Raw genomic sequence first — 8,025 nt, 5'->3', positions numbered from 1 at the left:
AAAAAGGCTTATTGGGAGGAAATTAGCTGACAGAAAGCTTTGTATTGAGACTGGCGCACCATGGTACCCTATGTGTTGCTCACTCCTTTGAGAGGCTTTTACTTGAACTTAGCAAGCCAACGGTTCGACGTTTTATGAATTTACCTCAATTTATGGTTTTTCACTGCTTTACAGATTCATCAGACAACAACCGATCACCCCTTAGCACTTATTCTTAAAAGAGTTCTAATTTATCAACATACCACTCTGTTGGACATGTCTTAATGTCCCTTAGTACTGTAGGCCAGATGAATTTGAGGCCAAGCCACTGTAATTGTAACTCTGGCCATTTTTGAATTACCTTATTACTAACCTGCTGTCGTAGGAGCTTTAAAATGGGCTGCTCATTTTTTCCTTTCCTTTCTGACATCTTTCTGATGTTGTGTTGATATGCTCTTTCATGTGTGAGTGCCAATTTATGTTCTGAAGAAAGCCTTGTTGACGACACCACATTCAATGAGAATTTAACAGATAGTTCAACATGTTGGGAAATACACTAATTCGCTTTTTTTGCAGAGTTAGATATAGGAAGACCGCTCCTGCTGTCACGTCTTTACGGTAAACATTAAGCTACCGCAAACATCCGCTTAGCTTACCTTAGGTTAGTATAGTGTAAAGACTGGAAACACAGCTAGCCTTGTCCAAAGCTAACATAATCTGACCTCTAAATTTCACTAATTAACAATCTATATATTATTTGTTACTAAAACCAAAGTGTAAATGATGAATTGTGGTTTTAAAGGGTAACTAGCGTTTTTTCCAACCTATGTTTTTGTGTCTAAGTGACTGATGGGAACAACAATCTTTGACATTGGTCCAGTATTAAGCAAGATCGCTGCAGTCGGCAGCAGCTAAACAAGCTACAATGTAAGTTAATAGGGCAATTGTCTAGCTTGTTTTTACCTTAACAAAAGTGCTTGTTTTGCCACTGACAGGCTCCGATTAATATTCTAAGTGTCTGACAACATTATGGAAAGGATCCCTTCAGAGATAGACCTTTAAAACCTCTTTCTGTTCAAACAGAAACAGCTCTGTAGCCGCTAGCGCTAAACCCACCAGACTCCATTTAAAAAAAGCAATACTTTTAGCGTGTATAGAGCCAACATATTTTCACATGTAAAACTATGTGTTTATTTCAACCAAAACTAGAGTTGTAATGGTTGGGAAAGTGGGAAAACGACCCAAAACAGCTTTTCATAGTTTTATTTTGTTTCTGTTTACGATGCTAACATTACTGTTTATTTACATGGAGTCTGGTGGGTTTGGCGAACGCAATTTCGCCAATGTTTTTATGTTTAAAAAAAGGATCTTACTCTTTAAAAGGAAGGTCGACCTCCTAAGAAATCCTTTCCATAATGTTGTCAGACACTTAGAATATTAATCTGAACCTGTCAGTGGCAATACGAGCAATTTTGTGAAGGTAAAAAAAGGTGAAGGTAAAAAGCTGGACAATTTCCCTGTTAACTTACATTGTAGCTTTATTTCAACCAAAACTTTATTGTTGGTTGAAATAAACACAGTTTAACGATTGACATGTGAAAATATGTTGGCTCTATACACACACAAGTATTGCTTTTTCAAATGGAGTCTGATGGGTTTAGCGCTAACAACTTCAGAGCTGTTTCTGTTTGAACAGAAAGAGGTTTTAAAGGCTTATCTCTGAAGGGATCCTTTCCATAATGTTGTCAGACACTTAGAATATTAATCAGAGCCTGTCAGTGGCAAAACAAGCACTTTTGTTAAGGTAAAAACAAGCTGGACAATTGCCCTATTAACTTGCATTGTAGCTTGTTTAGCCGCTGCCGACTGCAGCGATCTTGCTTAACACTGGACCAATGTCAAAGATTGCTGTTGCCATCAGTCACTTAGACACAACAACATAGGAAAATGTTTTTGTGGGTCCAGGTTGGAAAAAAAACGCTAGTTACCCTTTAAGAGGGGTTTTGTGCTGGACTATTTCTTGGGTACTAGCATTGACTTGATTTTCTAGTTTTTATGCTAAGCTAACTGTCTCCTGGTTGTAGACTTCCATTTACCATACAGATACAAGAGTGGTATTAATCTTCTCATCTGAAGCCGTTTTCTCATAGGAACATTTTGGACAATGTCCAGAGAATCAATTCTAGGACAATGTCCACTCGCTCGCTGTAAATTCTCCACACAATGAGCTGCTCTATTTACACATGGACTTTGTACCGGGGAGTTGGCAGGGTAAAGACGGTTTAACGTTCTGATCCAACACCAAGTGCATGTGTGAAAAGGACTTAAGTCTCGGCAAGAAGGCGACTAAGCGCATTTCCCAAAATGTCAAAATACATGAATATGACGCTCTCATATGTAACACATCTTTCTATTGTAGTCATCTTGGATTGTTTTAGAAATAGATTTTTTTTTAAAGTCACAGGAGGTGCAGTCACCACTTGACATGAACACTAATGAGTAATTATCTAGCTCTTTTGTCATTTTGTCATAATCACATCCACATCCATTGCTTGCTTTAGTTGAGCAGTATAACTTATGTAAGATGTTTTTTTTTTATTTGGTTTCAACCCTGACTAGATGCTTTACGATAATTATATGTAAATTAGATAACTGATTTATTTTTTGGCTTATATTGCAAAACTGGCCCATGGAGAAATTTAACCCCCTATGCACCATGATGCATTGCTCTATGTGGCTATTTAGCTGGCTTTTCTTTATTGATTTGTTCTTCACAAGACAATCTTAACTGGCCAGCAGTGATGATACAGACTCTGAAACCTTATCACTTTTAGTGAATGCTTTACCACTAAATTGATTGTGTTTACTGTATCAACTCAAAGACTCCGGTCTGCTCAAGCTTATCAAATCACCAAATGTCTTAGTGCAACGCAGCATGTTGTAAACACATTGACGTCTTAATCTCTCCCAGAGCTGAATGTACAATGGACAAACTGTGATTTTCCAACCGAGCCCTTCGTGCGAGGAGCTTTTCTAGTTCCCTTTCTAATGCTTTTGTGGAATGCTGTGGTATGTTCACGTATAAGTTGCAGGAAAAGCTTTGATGTGTTATTCCTTCCCTCTACAGAACTAAGCAAATCATGTGCTTTAATATGCCACTCTTAAATCTGGACAACACAAGTGTCTGGATTATTGCAGTATCAGCAATGTACATATTTACGATGACTGTGCCATTACAAGTGTTTTTCTCTTCTATAAATCAGAGAACTTAGAATGACAAAGTTGCAATAAAGTTTACATTTTCTTACTTCACTTTTGAGTAATTTAGTTGACGCTTATTTTAAGACATCTCCATTTCATGTATTAACAGTGAACCCGGTGGGGCAGCAGGGTGGACGAGTAAGTAGGGAGACCAATTTTCAAGTGGAGAAGGCAAGCTCTTTTTTTTTTTTTTTTAAATCAGAAAACATCTGGAGTCCAAAAATATGTGAATATGGGAAATGAATAAATGATGATATTCTTGTAAATTAATTGTTTTTACTTGTGGTATTTGTTGCATCCATGTCCGCGTCAGCTTTCACATGTGCATGCTCCAGTGCTAGTGTACGTGTGTGTGTGTGTGTGTGTGTGTGTGGGTGTGGGTGTGGGTGTGTGGCTCTTATTATTAACACCCCCTCGCTCTTTCGTCTCCTCATGTCAGAAAGTCTATGTCTATATATCCGTGAACATGCTGACGACTAACATCTCCACTAATTCCACTTAAACCTAATAAAGGTTATTTATAGATTTGGTGAGCATGTGGTGGGAGAGATTCTCAGGGGAATCACATTCAGCTCAACCTCCGCTAAGTTTCTCTTCCTTGCCTTCCTCTCCTGCTGCCCCTTGGCTGAGCACCACCGTGGGGCCCCTGCTCCTTTAGGGCAGTTGGACAGGTGCAGCTGGCCACAGACATGAACGGTCCCTCCACCCCAACCGCTGAGCTCAGCCTCTCCGTTTACACCCTTGCCTTAATCACTTCGATTCATATGGCACTTTTTCTTTTCTTTTCTTTTTTTAAATCTGGCCGCAGTTCTCAGCCAGATAAAATTCACAAGACATACTAGTGTGGCTCCATGGTTTGTGAGGTGATGAAGTTACAGTGTTGGTGGGGGGGCGACTATGCTTCAGAGGAAAGCCGAGAGCTCGAGTCGGGTAACTTTGTGAGCGAAAACCTTATGTGACCTTCATTATTCTATGATGTTTTTATTTAATTTATTTTCGGAATTCTATTTCCCTTTAATCTGTGCACAATAAATTAGTTTGTTATATGTTTGGTTTTGACCCTTTATTCTCAGTTTCGGAGGTTCACTTCAATGTGAAAGCATGGCACAATAACACAATTCCTTCCAAAAATCTTGCGGTCAAAGATATCCCCCCTTAAACTAACATTCAGCAGCAGGACACAGCGGTCCAGTCATTTTTTCCTAATTCACTGAAACAAAATGTAACATTCGTACCAATTAGTTGTCCAGCAGTGCAGGAAAAACAAAATTGTCCTGCCAAAACCTGAATCAAGAATGACAAGATTGATCAACATACAGTAGCTGCAATGAGAACAATGTCATTCTCCACCGTTAACAGCTACCAGTGATAACCACCAGACAAAATGGGAACATCCCTGCTCCTGTGTGAATGATTAGCTTATAAAACAGGAGAGGCAACATTGGCTACCCTCTTTTCTTTGAGGGTGTTGTGGGGCAAATGGCACATGCATTAAACTGGTGACAAGCAGTGGCTGCAGATCTCTCCCAAAGTCTACTTTTAGAAAGTGCAAGTCAAGGTTTTAGGTTTTAGGTTTCAGTGTCTGCTGTTCAGTGAATGGGTTTTCCAGCTTGCCAATTAGGTGTACAATTTAAAGGATTGTTGTCCAGAAGCCAGCCAGTTGAAGTCTGTTGATAATGCTGTATGGATTTGTCATAGTTTGCCTGCGTGTCCTGTGTTTTGCCAAACTGCAGGTTCCCAGACAAGATTTGGAGTAAGCAAATCTCAGGAATGCAGTCTTGAAATGTTAGCCAGCTATCGGAAGCCCAAGGCAGGGTGATATCCAAACGGCTGTACCATTGTGGAGGTGTGTGACAGGGAGAGAGAGAGAGAGATAGAGAGAGAGATTGTGCATGGACAAGCTACTGTCCATGCACAATCTCTCTCTCTATCTCTAGAGGGAAACTGTCACATCTAATCACTCCCTGCCTACGCCCTTCTTGCAAATCTGTCACCTCGCAATGCCTTTAATCGTCTTGCATTTAATTGAAGTTAATAGCTGAATATACCCCGAGCAGCCCCAGTAGAGGGACTTATTAATACCCTCAGAGACGGAACTGGCTCTCAGGTGCTGCCACTTGAGCCCAACCACCTGGCCAGATGGCTTGCCACAGCTTTCCTTTGATTAAGTCAACACTGAGCTAAGGAAGGAAACGGACTAATGACAGAGATAGTGTTCACCAAGCAAGGATTTCATTTCATCAATTGGAAATCTGCATTGGAGAAAGAAAAGGGATTCAGTGAGGTGAAGCTCTGCTCCTGGCGGGAGGAGGAGCTACTGCTGTCCCGCTGAAGCTCTGACTGCAGGTCGAAGGTGGCAGCGAAGCAGATCTGGGTCTGTCCTCGGCGGGCTGCAGTGCCGTCTGATATCGTGGGATCAGTATTAATTTGGGATAGTTTCATGACCGGTTCAAAATGTCTCGTAGATGGTTTTCACACCTGATGCGACAAGTATGGGTGTACACGTGAACTGTACTGAGAACACCCTTTCAAGTGGACTTGGGCACGGATCATGTTCACACAAGCGAACTGCTTGGGGTCAAGTGTACTGGGATCAGGGCCCAGGTCCCTGATGTAAGGTCCCCTTACTGCCTTATATTCCATTAGATTTTTATAGGCCCTATTTAGAATTTTCACTTGTATTTTATTTATGTTTCCACCATAAATTGTTCAATAAAATTGTATCAGAATGCAGAAAATGAAATTAGCTTAAAATTCCCTGGGGGAGGACCCCCAGAGCCCCTACTTAATCAATCCCCCCCCCCAAAGGCACATTCTCAGCCAGGAAAAAACGTGAATTAACACTAGTTGTTGGTGCCCAACCAACATATCTTACAATCTAGAACAGGGGTGTCAAACTCATTTTCACTAAGGGCCACACTGGAAAAAGAGAATCACACCAAGGGCCAGACACGGAGAGTTTATTGACGTGCTTTTGTTACTGCATGTCACTCTCTTTTTTTAAACATTTTGGTAGCTTTTTTCATAATTTTTGTTGTTTTTGTTCCAACTTTTTTGTGACCTTTTTGTAAATTTGTTGTTTTTTCTGACATTCTTTTACGCTTTTTGTCGCATTTTTGTTGACATGAAGCCCTACAAAATACCTTAGCCATCATCGAATTTAGCAAATCAAGCAAAACAATGATACATTTTTTTTGACAACCACCTGTTTCACACCCTGAATATGAAAACTCTCTGCTTCTGGGGGAATTTCTGAGTCTCAGAGTCAGCAAATCTGCCATATTCTGCTTTGAATGTCAGGTAATTGCAGTTTAAAAAACACTTTGCTGTGTTTTTTTTTTTTTGGCGCACAACTAGGCTGGCCAAAATTGATTGTGAACCCAAACTGATATACGGGTCGGATCTAAATCTGCAAGGGGCCGGATTTGGCCCACGGGCCTTGAGTTTGGCACATGTGATCTAGAACAAGGGTTGGAAGGAAAGATCTCATTTTCACACCCGTTTTCAGGTTTACAAATTGTCAAAGAAAAACTGATCAACATAGGCATGACCACAAGCCTACCCTATTGACGCAGATGTCAATGCGCAAAATAAACAAGGGCTAAACCATCGTCATGGGGCAAAGTGCATGCCCTTTGTGCTTAAGAGGCCATTTCAACTCAGCCTCATTGGTTCATTGCATGGATTCACTGAGAGAACAGTTAAATAACATGGGTCATATGGTGCCTTCAAATGGTTACGACATAGGAGGTTGTGTACACAATATACTTGGCATTCAAGTGATTAAGTTGGTAAAAACACTGCTGCTAGCCAACGGCAACATATTAGCCACCAAGGCGAACAATTTAGCAAGCTAACGAGCGGGTTATGTAATGGAGGAAATTCAAAGGCATAATGAGGAAAATGATAAGGCAATTGGAAATATCTACATTTTCCTCAGACATATTATAAAATAACAAAGAAAACCTCTGTACAAATAAAATTACAATATGTTAACTTACCATTCACTGTAAGCTAAACCACCTATGTTTAAAATAGGGCGGCAACAAAGTATTAGCCATGCTAGTAGCATGGTAGATGTGTTGCTATGAAATTTTGTAGACATCCATGGACCGTAGAAGGAGATTCCGAATGACTTTGGTGATCCCGACTTTTTCTCTGGTGCCACCATGAGGTTGACATTTTTGGTTCAGTGAAAGGTCTCGACAACTATAGGATGGACTGCCATGCAATTTGATACACACATTGATGTCCCACTGAATTGTAATAACTTTGATGATCCCCAACATTTTTGTAACCATCATCAAGTTACTGCACTTTTGCTTAAAGTGGCCATATTATGAAAAAATGGGATTTGGGGTGTTATTTTGTGTCTCTGGTGCTTCCACATGCATACAATCTTGGAAATAAAAACATCCATGCTGTTTTGAGTGAGATACGGGTTTCTGTATATAACCTGCCTTCAGTCTCCGGGTGAGCTGTTCAAAATCTATCAAAGTCACTAGCCGAAGCTAGCGATTAGCCCCCTCGTTCTCAATGGCAAAACACTGCTACAACACACACAAGTTCACCATAATCTACAAAAGAACTACTTACATGTCCCTGTTCTGCAGGTATTCCACGCAAAGTTGGAAGTGCGCCCTCGTTTAGAAGTCTCCCGGCTAATCCTGCCTTGTACTGACTGAAGTTAGAGAAACGGCTAGCTAGCTAATGTGATCCTTACCTAACTACTGTGCATGTGCGACTCACAACAAAGATGATACAGAAGTGCAATGTCTCACTCTG

The sequence above is a fragment of the Perca fluviatilis genome, chromosome 8 (assembly GCF_010015445.1).
Source record: "Perca fluviatilis chromosome 8, GENO_Pfluv_1.0, whole genome shotgun sequence".
Lineage (NCBI taxonomy): Eukaryota > Metazoa > Chordata > Actinopteri > Perciformes > Percidae > Perca > Perca fluviatilis.
This window is presented reverse-complemented; position numbering follows the sequence as displayed.